At 41.7% G+C, this 10986-nt stretch overlaps 1 long non-coding RNA gene across 1 annotated transcript; it reads right to left on the minus strand.

Annotated features, from left to right (window-relative positions):
• Positions 1-556: 556 nt before the first annotated feature.
• LOC125940828 (uncharacterized) lies at positions 557-10784 on the minus strand. The gene is made up of 4 exons (XR_007464034.1): positions 10406-10784; positions 9641-9750; positions 5087-5212; positions 557-712 (listed from the first exon to the last, which is right to left on the minus strand). It is a non-coding gene; the product is annotated as an uncharacterized LOC125940828 (long non-coding RNA).
• Positions 10785-10986: the final 202 nt, after the last annotated feature.

Here is a 10986-nt window from a genome sequence, read left to right on the forward strand (position 1 = left end):
ACGTCTCTTTGTGTCTCTGGTTGTTTTCCCTATTGAAAAAAATGTGAACGAGAATGTACGAGAAATAGTGTACGCGATTATTGCTCCGTAGACTGTGCGAGAAACTCGTTCAGTCTGCGAGAACTCGTTGAGTCTACGAGAACCTCGTACAGTCTACGCAGCAATCATCGCGTACATTTCTCGCACACGTGTACGAGATCGCGTTCTTGTCACTGAACGAGATTCCCGTACATTATGAACGAGTTCGTTTCTACGAGCTGAGTGCGTACAAGATGACGAGCTTGTACAACCTGCGAGAGTATGCACCCTGAAAAAGATACGCACCTCATATTCATATTTAGTATAATAATGCAAATACAATTCTTGTAAATACAAGTGTTCATGCATGAACACTTGTGCTGACCTTACTGCAGTGTTGTGTCGCTGTAATGGTTTGTTCAGAAATCTACAGTAAAGAGTTATGTTGAGGTGAAAAAAAATGTCAGGTGAGGTAATGGTTTGTACTTGTTAATAAACAAGTACACGTCACACAGGTTCTTCAGCACACCTATTCAAGCTTACATTAATAGTGAAGTCCTCCGATTTTAAGCAAGAGCACGTCACACATCTCGCAAGCGTTGTTTATTGGACCTTGTAATGGTACTTCAATAGACCCAGTCTGTTGACAGAAGACCACTGGAATGTGTTGCTTGAGTGAGAGCTTGCCGCGCACCTGCAAAAGTAAACAAAAGCCAACAGTTTTTTTTCACACATGCAATAAGATAACACATAGGCAAAAGCAGTTTAGCTGACATTCACACAGGTAAGAATGCTGTAGCATTCAGAACAAGCGTTACTGAACAAAATTTATTAAAAATAAGTGGTTTCCTGCAATACTTATGACTCCTAAGGAAATGTGCATTATAGTGTCGTAGAATAACCTGTTACATTAGCAGATCACTGAAACAAGTGTTATTACAGTAAAAAAGGCATTATTTGAGTAATAATAATTAGTAGTACTGAAGCAACATAAGTAACATGCATAAAATCTACTTTTAGAGAGCAGCATCAACAGGTCGAGCTAATTAAATTACTTAGAAACTGCTATTCTGCCAGCAAAACTAAAAATCGTGGTGGCGTAGTGGCTTTGACATTGCACTGCTAAGCCGAATGGCGCAGGATAAAATACCATACACAACGGCCACATTTTGATGGCAGCAAAGTGCAACAACACCCCCATAAGGTGCATTGGGCACATACCCCCGGTGTTCAAAGTTAATCCAGAGTTCCCCACTACAGTGTCCCCCATAATCATATTGTGCAGAAGGACTTGTTGTTAGGCAAGTTGCTGTTTGCTGAACGACATAGCGCAAAGGCACAAATACACAGAAGATACACAGACACACGTCACAGGCGCTACTAACAACTTTATTTGAAGCACAGCGAGATACAGTATATGTACTCCTCACAACGCGCAGGCGCACCAGCTACTTCGGGCAGAGCACAGAGGGCGATTATCAGGGCTAACACGATCATTTTGAAGATCTAAAGAAAGCAAGCTCCACATCATGAAAACAATATAGGTCAACTTTCACAAGCACTACTTTTTTTCTTTTATGTAAAATGCTTCCAACAGCTCACGTGATGTTTTATCTTTAGTTCTACCCATGATCTTCCCATCATGAAATCTCGCACGACAAGGACAGGCTTTACATTGTGCTGAAAGATGCGCATTCAAGTATGTCGTCATGTTGTTAGCATGCTCCATGATTCGATCATTGATGCAGCGGCCAGTTTGTCCTACATAGGACTTTCCACAAGACAGTGGGATTTCATAAACCCCTCTGGTAGCACATCGCCAGTAAGGTGTGACGTGTTGTACTTGGCAGCCTACCTTAGATCTGCCAATTATGCGGGGACACAGTTGGGCCAGCATATTGGGAAAAGAGAACACTACAAAAGCGGGTACACTGGTGAATGAGGCCAGAGCTGGTGAGCCGAGTGGCCCAAGAACGCAAGTTGTACCGTATGTGCATAAGTTGAGCCACAATTTAAAGAAAGTGGCGAACAGGCATGGAGTGCTTCTATTGTTCTCTGTTCCCAATAGGCTGGCCCGAACGTGTCCCCGCATAATGGGCAGATCTAAGGTAAGCTGCCAAGTACAACATGTAACACCTTACGGGCAATGTGGTCCCGGTGTGGTTTATGAAATCCCACTGCCTTTGGAAAGTCCTATGTCGGACAAACTGGCTGCTGCATCAATGATTGAATGAGGGAGCATGCTAAAAACATGACGACAGACTTGAATACGCATCTATCAGCAAAAAAAGCCTGCCCTTGTCGTGCGAGATTTTATGATGTGAAGATCCCAGGCAGAAGTAAAGATAAAATTGCATGTAAGCTACTCAAAGCGTTTTACATAAAAAAGTAGTGCTTGTGTAAGTCAGACCTCTGTTGTTTTGTACGAGGCGGAACTTGCTTTCTTTAGATCTTCAAAATGATTGTGTTAGCAGGAATAATCGCCCTCTGTTGTCTTCCCGAAGTGGCTAGTGCGCCTGTGCATTCGGAAGATATATATACAGTATCCTGTTGTGTTTCGAATTAAGTTATTAGCAGCACCTGTGACATGTTTTCATATATCATCTGTGTATTTGTGCCTTTGCCCTACAATATGTCGTTCAGCAATCATATTGAGCTTTTGACAAATAAAACCCAAAAATTTTATTTAAAGCAAATAGTACTGCATAAGGCCAAATGCTTATTTAGAATCATCTGACAGCAGCTACGTTTAACAAAATTTAATACTTTCTAAAACAAGAAACTTTCAGATGGTTTGAGCGAAAATCTACTTATGCCAAAATTATTGTCATTAATTTTATATGGTCCATTCCGCCTTACTTTCTTTTTAACCAAAATTATATATGCAGTGCAGGTGCTCCCCACACCTAAAGAAATTGTCACCGTTCCTTAAAGTGCGTGGTTTTGTTTCAAATGACAACACAAGTATGCTTTGCGATTGTTAGCCAATGAAATGATTGTCAAACTCCTTGAAATCATGGACTCCTGGACAGGATAACTAGTCACATTAGGCACCCTTTCATCAGTTTTTGTCCACAAAATCAAGCAAGTAAAACATTACCCTGAGTCTGCAACTGTTAATGCGTTCTGTTTGGTAATGATAATTTTATGGTCATTGACCCAAGTCAAGCCAAAAAAGCTCCCTTTCTGGAGCCGAGACAGGTTCCTGAATTACACCATGGAAGGTAAGCTCGTGGGCCCTTCTCCTGCTTCAGAAAGAGCTTACTGCGGGCACGTTACACGATGCAGCTTACGTTCGTCAGTGTTGGGTGAAGTGCCAGTGTTGAAGTTGTATTTTGCGCAGAATGGCAGTTTCAGGTTTAGTGGGCTTGTAGGAAGACAAGCTCAAGATAACTTCCTGGTTTGAACAGGCTGTTTTGGTTATAATACATCAAGCTTTCTTGTGACTGCCCGCACAGGTGGTCCGTTAGTCTCGCTGTGAAGTTGACATTCAGCTGTATGTCCCAGAAGACCCGAATAATGGTCTGCTCTAGTTCACACGCTCTTGATTTTCTGTCAGCACTCTTGAACTCTTGCTGCCAGTAATTTCTTCCCAGCTGGCCGAATTATCTCGAGGCCCCACGCTGACACTACCGATGCTTTCAAGTGTAGACTTTTCAGGATAAGGTTATTTGCAGGAAGGTGGCACTTACAGATTTCTATTCTGGACGCGAGTGAGACGAACCAGTAAGTCTTGGTAACAATGTTTTGTACATAAGTTCTGTAGAAGGTATTATCAAGGGTTCGACGAAAATTCATTTAGCCAGGTAACGACTATGAAGTTGTGGTGAATGACTAAGTGCTTATCATCGTGTTAGTGACGACACAATTTTTCGTAAAACGTTTAACTCCAACAGGACTACACACAAGATGTAACCAAGACTTGTCGGTTCATTTCACTCAGGTCTTGAATAGCCACCTGTAAGTGCCACCTTTTTTTAAACCACACTTGCAAAGCCAGGAGTCTTATCCTGAAGGCCTCAGGATAATTCAGCAAGCCGAGAAGAAATTGCTAACAGTACAAGTAAAAGTATGCCAACAGAAAATGAAGGGCTTGGAAGCCGATGTATTCTTCGCAAAGTGTCAACTACAGGGTCATTGTTCACGAGTTCCCGGATGCGTAACTCCATGCCAACTTCATGCCGACGCTAAGGAAACACCAGGGCAGGCAGTTGCAAGAAAAGAAATTCAGTGCTCTAAGAAAAATGCGGCCACTCAAACCATGAAAATAATGTTTAACTTGTCTTCTTACAACTACACTGAACCTAAACATGCTGTTTTGGGCAAGAGAACAAACATCAACACTGGTGCCTTGCCTGACTCTATGAGAGTCATCTGCGCCATGAATGGTGCCGTCAGTGCACTTCCTTCCGAAGATGAGGCCCGCACCTGCACTGGCAGTGTGCTGTACAAATTTCAGAAGCACATCCCACAAGCTTGTCTGCCTAGCAAAGAAGCTGTGTGGGGCTCCAAAACCCATAGAACCAACGAACACAAACCCCAAACCTCGTCCCTTCAACTCTCGCTTTATATTGTCACCTGTAGTAGTGGGCATAGCGCAAGCGCAGAGGCGCAAGAAGAAAGAAGTGCGCGTGCTAACCGCCCCGCTCGATAGCTGCCTCTCGCTGCCGTTTTCGCCAGAGCCCCAGCCGCTCCCAATAAACGTCGTCAGCCCCTTTTGAAGACCCGTGGCAATATTGCTGTGCAAGCAGTAAAATTGGATGGTGTTAGTAGTGTTCTGTCCTGTCACCTCCTTGCCTTTCCTATGAATTTTATGCTAAATAAGGCTTTTTCTTGGTGAAAGAGTGTTAGTTTAAGGCATAAACCAGCTCCATGGCAGTTTGCAATTAAGGAATGTAAACATTTGCTGAAAATAGGTCCATGAAGAATATTTCAAAAAGAGCACTTTAAAAAAACACACACGTGTATCTATCACCAAGGCCAACCCTTGTGTCTTCTATCTCAACATATTTCTCAAAAGTCAAGCTCAAAACTGATATCAAGGTGCAAGCTCTCCATATCATATTACCTTGTCAATGATGAAGCAAAGCACGCTGGTGCCTGGATGTTGTGGGACCAACTCAGGCGTGGAGATCAGCACTGATCAGCAACACAGCACAGTCTGCTTACACTTTCTCTGCAGGCCCAGCCATACCTGCATTAATACAAGTGGGCTTAGTGTCACGTGAGTATAATATAAAAAGTAACACCGTGAACGAATCAATCCTTGTTCGGTATACATATAAAAAAATGTAGATATTCTCCATATAGCAAGCTTCACTCTGAGTAACAAATCCTGCACTATAAGAAAAATATGATGCATGAGCCATCTATGCAAGAAAATTAATTGAAGATCCTTTTTTTTTGCCTCCCTCCTCCTCCTTGTGTATAGGTGGCAGTCAGGTTAAGTAGGCCAGAAGGCCACATAGTGTAAGCAAAGGTGGTCACTTGGTGGGCCAATTCTGATACCATAGCACGACATGCATTCTGCAGGCACTGCAATGTTAAAGCACCCATAAGCCTAGCAGCATTACCCAATAGGGCTAACCAATAAGTGTCCCCAGCAGCATAACTCAGTATGTCTACCAGGAGGCTTTCATTACACTTTGACAACTATCCTCCTACGGCTTGAGCCCAATTTTTGTCAACAGAAGACAAGCTTCTGCATCTGCACAAGGGCACTTTAAACAGTACCACAATAGCTTCCTACCTAATCCCACCTTTAAAATGACATTGGTAAGTTCAGTACCATGTGTAGAACCAATCAAATTGTTCTGCAATCAAGTAAGCATCTCCTTTTCATACACGCAAATATCAGCAACACTACTACTGCCATATGGACATTTTGTAGACAAAAACACCAAGCGCAAGAGCTGAAGCTTGGGCAAGTTGGTAACAGTTCATTTTGATGGTGTTCATGGCACACACACGCCAAAAGAATAAGCGACAGGCCGACAGTGAAAAATAACTGTCTTTTTTCACACTCTGTGTGTCCATTATCTCCTTAGAAAGTGTGCACTGTGAATAGCATGGAAAGGAACATAAGAGATCAGATAATGCTACAATAGATAAAAGAAAACATGCTCTCTGATGCAACACGTCTTTAAGCAAATTAATTTTCAACCAACATCCTAAGCCTGCCGCGCTTAAAAAACTCACTGAAGTTGCTGTGTAAGACAACAGCTTGCTTTTACAAAAAATAGAGTTAAACTTATTCTATTATTTTTGCAAACTGGTGCTTCAGTACAGTGAAAAGGTGGTATTATTGAAAACCAGCTTAATTTTTGTGTAATAAAAAACCTAGTCAGCTACAGAGATCAGGCTTGATATAAATCTGCCAGTGAACACGGTAAATCAATATTTCCATGACTGTTGAGGTAAAAAGAATCGTTGACAAATTCCCAACACACTATGCATGCTTTGGAGAAGACAGTGCTTTTCTACTGCAAGCATTTAACAGAGCCCCAGTGAATACAGTCTTATATAACTTATTGCAGGACATTTCAGATCCTCTTTATGGCTTCTTAGGGACTTGGGTAATGAAGAGTAAGTGCAGTGACACCTCTGAGCACCTCAAAGACAATACTGGTGATTACATGGCAACACAACTGCTGACATGCAAGATAACTTTCGGGCAGTGTTGTCTCATGCCACATCAATCAGACAAAACTTTAAAGGGACACTTAAGGGAAAAATAATTATTTGAGATGCATTATTGAATTACTCTTCCGCAAACCCAGAAAGACTGCAGTTATCCAAAAGTAGAGGCTTGATAAGCTAGAAAATACACAAGAACGATGTACAGGGGGTGAAACCACAATAAAGTTCCCACACCTGCTGGCTGTCTGCTAAGGCCTAGTTAATTTGTTTTTGGCAAAAATTGACTATATTGCATTCTAAAAGAGGCAAGAACTGAACTTAGCAATTTTGGAGCAAGTGTACTGAACCGCAACAGCCAAAATATACGAAAATACTCTGGAATGCATGATGTCCTCTAACGTACGATGTTTCGCCACAAAATTTGGCAGGAAATGCCACTTTAACCTTCATTTTCTTTTTGCAATAAATAACCTCTCATCACAAAACTAACACAAAAAGAAAGAATACATGATGCGTCTAAACTGTCTCCAAACAAAAAAATGTGTCCGGAGTCTTTTTGTACACATTCAAACCACTTATTTTTCGCCTTGCTTAAAGTGCCTTTGTGTGTCATGCAACATGAAACTGAAAAACCGGATTCACTGTAAAGGGAGAAATAAATGGGGCTCGCCTAGCGTGACGTATCTGCACAGGCTTAAGAGAAGTGTGACTCCATGGTCTAAATGAAAAAATAAAAATAAAATCACACTTTGGGCGGGTCTCAGGTTTGAGTACTACTCAAAATCTTGACAAGTGCTTATTCAGTCTGTACTTATCCCAAAAGCTTGGTAATGACATACGCCCCTTTTGCACTAATGGTGTCTGCACCAAAGGGGCTAAGGCTAAATGTCAGGTAGCCACACACATTTTAACAGTGAAATTCAAGTGCATTATGACTTTTGTCTGCCACTTTTAATAACATGTAACGATCGATATAGCACATTGTGATCTACATATTGTAGGTCAGCATGGCCTGAGCACGGCGTGCCTAAACACTTTTGTTAGGTGAGAAAGTATTGTTTCTGGTACTCTTTCGGGAAGCAGCCTATGCCTTATTCAGAACAAAAACCTTGTTTCCCTGAGAATGTCAGACAATCGCATATTTCAAATTGACCATTTGAAATGCACACAAAGTACAGCATGGTTTTGGGGGTCCCACTAACTATTGAAACGCACATCATCCAAGTTCAGCAATCAACATCATAACTAAGCTTGTAGAAGTGCATATTAGCAAGTTGACAATAATAAAGAGAAGGTGAGAGAGATGGTCCCAACTATAAGAGAAGCAATAGCAGAGTTCAAGCTCCCTCCCATGTCAGATGCGGAAGGGCAAAGCATACCCAGCTTTCGATTACACTCTCACCTGCGACCACTGCACCAGGCTGACTGACATGCGTAACCAGCAGTTTGTGATACCACATTATCAAACCTGCAATTTATGGGACATAAGAGATCAGCTTCAAGCTTGACGCTATGCTGCTCTAGGGATGTATTATGAACTGACTACATTTAAATATTATGCTTCATGGTTTGTTGCAAGCTTCAGGAATTTACTTATTCATTTATAAACATACCTCATAGGCTCCAGCTGGAGTACTGCATAAGGTGGTAGGTAGAACATTGTGAGCCAAATAAAGAACATACAATAAAACAAGTAAAAAAAAGAAATAAATACTCTTTCACACTGTGGTTTCTTATCTGGCAGCTAGCTTATAAAAGTTAACAGAAACGTGTTCATGCTGGTAGGTTAAACAGAAAATTCAAACACTTTCAAGCCACCTTTCGTGGTTTTTTCTTTCAACGTCCCTTTAGGAATGGGAATCAATGAACAGCCCCCCCCCAAAAAAAAAGAGAAAAAAAAGTGTAATAAACGATTTTTGACTACTTAGAGAAATAAATCTAGGAACACAGAATCTGTGCAGGCATGTATGTAAGGAATTAAGTGCAGTAATATATGCAATAACTTGCAATGCCCTTCTGCTTTCGTCGGGCAACTCAAAACAAGACATAAAAGGACATGTGTGCCTCAAAACACAGTTCCTTAAAAAAATACGTCACTATACAGTCAGAAAGTAGCATATCATGCATATCTACTCAAGCCCCCAATTATACTTGACTCAGAGGAGGCTACTTAGGTATATTGATTAAACTGAAGGTAGGCGATATTTTAAAATATACAGTTCAAGTAGTACTCGAATATTATGTCGAAACTGGAAGTTATGAATATGGCATCTAAAGCAAAAGTGTTGTACGTTATGCCAAACCTGCCAGCCTGTGAACTTTATATTTTGCAAAAATCCTAGACACAATGCTGTGTTGGAAAGTCAGCATGTGTTTTCTTAGTTTTCTCTCAGCGCCTACATTGTTCAATAGAGACACATTATTAACCATTAACTTGGAACAGCAAAAACTGACAACATTGTTTTTAGACCAGTGTGCTTTTTTTCAGTGCTTTTGCTGTTGCCGATTCAGCCTGCTTTACGAACTTATCTCAATAAGCTCGTCTAATACGGGTGTCATACAGTGCACTTTTCATTGCGATCAAGCCCAATCCGGATGGAATTTCTCACTTGTGATTAGCTCTTTTGTGCAAGCTGCGCGAGGAAGCCAATTGCAGTAGCTAATTTTGATCTGAATCGGGCTTGGTAGGAAGTGCCCCTCTGGTATACTCGTTAGGGATTTTGCATTGCTAATAAAGCAGCACAAGTGCCATCACAATTTATTGTTTTAGATGCAATTTTGTAATCTCATACCACCCCATTTTTCAAGATTCTTACAACATATTCCCAATAGAATTTCATTCTCATAACTCAATGCAACAATAGTAATATTGTAGAACGAGTCCAAATTCCTAAATCTCACCAAAAGATTCAGGACCGATGGCACGTACGAATTATACCAACAACCTAGAACTCATAAGTGGCAGTGACTGTTTTGTACACACCTTGTCAAAGCAAGCAGATCAGATTCCTTGTCGGGCTGCTCAGACTGCATTTTGCCACAGGCTCCCATGTGGTGCAGAGATTGCATCCGTCTCACGAAATCGTGACATCCCTAAACAATAAGAAATGTTCAGTTTGCAATTACTGCTGAAACTGCAAACTTGTGATTTAACAACACCGCGTTAAATTGTGAAAAGACCTCATACAGCCAGCTACATGGTTGTGCAAATATCTCATTCTCACATCACGGCCAGGTATTTAACCTGTCAAATGGACGAAGACATACAGAACACTCAACAAAAGAAACACAGGTTGTCTTGACAATATATAAGCAGAAAATTTGCATACAAGCCAAAATGTGCTCATGAGTCAGACAGAGCAATCCGGTGCCGTCTCGCGCAGATGTTAGCTGTGAAGACAACACGTCAACGTACTTCACCACATATACCATTTCTTGCTGAGAAATTACGTACAGAAGCAGTGACATTCGCGGCATCTATTTTTGTGCCCGTTCAGACTGAACGATTCTCGGCGCTAGTGTATTTCATAACAGAAAGCAAAGAAACAATATATGAAGCTCTTGGCAACATCCTATACTTGTCTGAGGGTAATTTTCATAAAACGTTTTGCTAATTGTGTACTACGGGATTAATAACAAACATTAGGAAATGACTTTTATAATTTTTGTCGCTGTACTAATCATCTTGTGCTCCGCCTAACAAGGCACACTACACGAACTATAAAAATGCGCCAAGCGCCGGACTTACCTTTCGAGACATACTCGGCAAACGCTCCTTCGTGTCAGGTCCGGCGGCATCGACTGCACGAACGGTCCTTCCGGCATAAACACTGTTAAATTGCGGATGAACCTAATAGTACAATTTCCAACACATTCTTCCGTGCACTGTGAACCGCTGCGAGATCGGCGAGAGTACCAGAGGCTGCTAATGAGCCGGGAACAAAGAGCACGAATGGACCGAACTACGATAACCAACAACGCCGCACCGCACGAGAGATACAGCTAGCTAGCAGCGTTGCAAAGGCCCAGGGGCTTAGCGATCGCTGATGCGCACAAAAAAGAGCACATTTTCTCTCGGCAAAGTGTAAATATGATTAAACTACCACATCGACCGTCCGCGAGGAAAATATTCATGCTGCGCTCACATACCGACAGCCCAACGTTTCTAGACTGGTAACATTTTGACAGCCGAACACGGGAAAATGATGTCATTTCGTCAAGATAGAGGCACCGAAGCTTTGCAAGAGCCGGATAAACGTCATGGCGGCCATATTGTTTACATCGTCGTCTACCGTTTTGTCGTCTCAGGCAACGTTGGTCTCTGGCTCC

Source organism: Dermacentor silvarum, chromosome 10, assembly GCF_013339745.2.
Source record: "Dermacentor silvarum isolate Dsil-2018 chromosome 10, BIME_Dsil_1.4, whole genome shotgun sequence".
In the NCBI taxonomy this organism is placed as follows: Eukaryota; Metazoa; Arthropoda; class Arachnida; order Ixodida; family Ixodidae; genus Dermacentor; species Dermacentor silvarum.